Raw genomic sequence first — 1,727 nt, forward strand, 5'->3', positions numbered from 1 at the left:
CAAGAGGCTGTTCTTTATCTCCATCGTCAGCAAACTTGGGACCTGCAGCGTCAGAAAGGTCACCAGGGTCACCCAGCATGTCATCGTGGCTCGTGATACGGTACGTGTAACAAAGGTTTGAGTTCTTTGAAGGAAGGATAAGCAGGACCTATTCAACAAGCCCCACGATTTTCCAGCTTCCGGTGTGGGACGATGGCGGCGCGAACTTACGTTTGCGGCGGCCCCACCCGGTACCGTCCATGCAGCGTCTTTGTCCACATCTGCGTATAAGTTTGTGTCTTTTTTGATGGCTGGGAGAGCTGGCGCCGGATCGGGCCCTGCCTGGAGCTGTGCCCGAAGAGGACACGCCGAAGACAGTCTGACAGGATGCGGAAGCGGGGCAGGCTAAGCTAACTGCTAGCCCATGCAGACCGGCAGTTCCGATAATACCGAAGGCGGTCTGGTGGCGGCCTCGCCTAGTGTTGACTGTGTTTTTGGTGTCGTCGTGTGGGGTGCTGGGAGGTGTGTCGAAGGTGTCTGGCTGGATGAGCTGGCGTTGGATCGGCTGGGAGAGCTTGGTCTGCTGTGTCCGGTGGGCCCAGGCACCACGGCCCTGTCTGGAGCTGCACCCGAGGAGGAAACACCGATGGAGGTCTGACAGGATGAGGAAGCGGTGCAGGCTAAGCTAACTGCTAGCCCATGCAGACCGGCAGTTCCGACAGTCATCCTGGTGTTCACTCTCTTGGAGAGTAAAATTTATTTATTTAGGATCTGTTGGCTCTCTGTGTTTTTGTAAGTTCTGTAGTTTATTTAAAACAAATCTCGCTCTCTTAAGTCCTGGTAAGTAGAGTCGCTGACAACACAAGTTCTGCAGCTGTATAAAGTAATCCATTAACCTCCACATGGTGACGTGTTTTCCCCTCACAGTGAGCAAATCAGAAGGTCACAAGATATCAAAGTCAAAGTATTTTTATTGTCCCTTACAGGGAAATTAGTTTGCAGCCAGCCAGTATAATAAAACTCTCACACAAAAACCAAACATACAAACACTAAGGCAGAACTGACCACAGGACATAGTGGGCAAGGAGAACCAAAGGAGTTCAAATATACAGACCAAGGAAACACAACAGATGAATACTATCTACCTTTTAACAGTTGGATGGCAGTGGGGACAAAGGAAGCCTTGTATCCTAGTCCTAATACAGGGCATCCTCAACCGACGACCTGAGGGTAACAGCTCAAACTCTGGCCGAAGAGGGTGACCTTGGCACTCCAGAAGGGAAGTAGCCTTCCTGAACACCTTCCTGTTGTAAAGGTCAGTAAGCTGGACTTGACTTCTCCCTGAACTCTTACTAGTCCATTTGATGAGTCTATCAAGCCGTTTTTATTGGCCAGACTCAAGTTACCAAACCAAGCCACAACACAGCACATCACAACTGTTTCAATAAAACTGGTATAAAAGAGAGTCATCATCTGGGAGGAGACATGACATGTCCACATTTTCCTCAGGAAAAACCGTCTTAGTTGGACCTTCTCTGATGGGGAAGCAACATGAGTTTCAAAGCACAGTTTGTTGTCGAGAACAACCCCAGATATTTGTAGCTGTCCGCAAGCTCAATGTCAGCCCCTTTAATGCTGGTTGGTACAGGACTAGGGGGAGTCTTTCTAAAGGTGATCATCATCTCTTTAGTTTTAGACACATTTAAGTGGAGAAAGGACTCATCACACCAAGATACAGAATCATCGAC

At 49.0% G+C, this 1,727-nt stretch overlaps 1 long non-coding RNA gene across 1 annotated transcript; it reads left to right on the forward strand.

Moving 5' to 3' along the window:
- LOC130132464 (uncharacterized) lies at window positions 1–1,500 on the forward strand. Its single transcript, XR_008812813.1, has 3 exons — window positions 1–100; window positions 1,135–1,294; window positions 1,489–1,500. It is a non-coding gene; the product is annotated as an uncharacterized LOC130132464 (long non-coding RNA).
- Window positions 1,501–1,727: the final 227 nt, after the last annotated feature.

Source organism: Lampris incognitus, unplaced genomic scaffold (assembly GCF_029633865.1).
Source record: "Lampris incognitus isolate fLamInc1 unplaced genomic scaffold, fLamInc1.hap2 scaffold_146, whole genome shotgun sequence".
In the NCBI taxonomy this organism is placed as follows: Eukaryota; Metazoa; Chordata; class Actinopteri; order Lampriformes; family Lampridae; genus Lampris; species Lampris incognitus.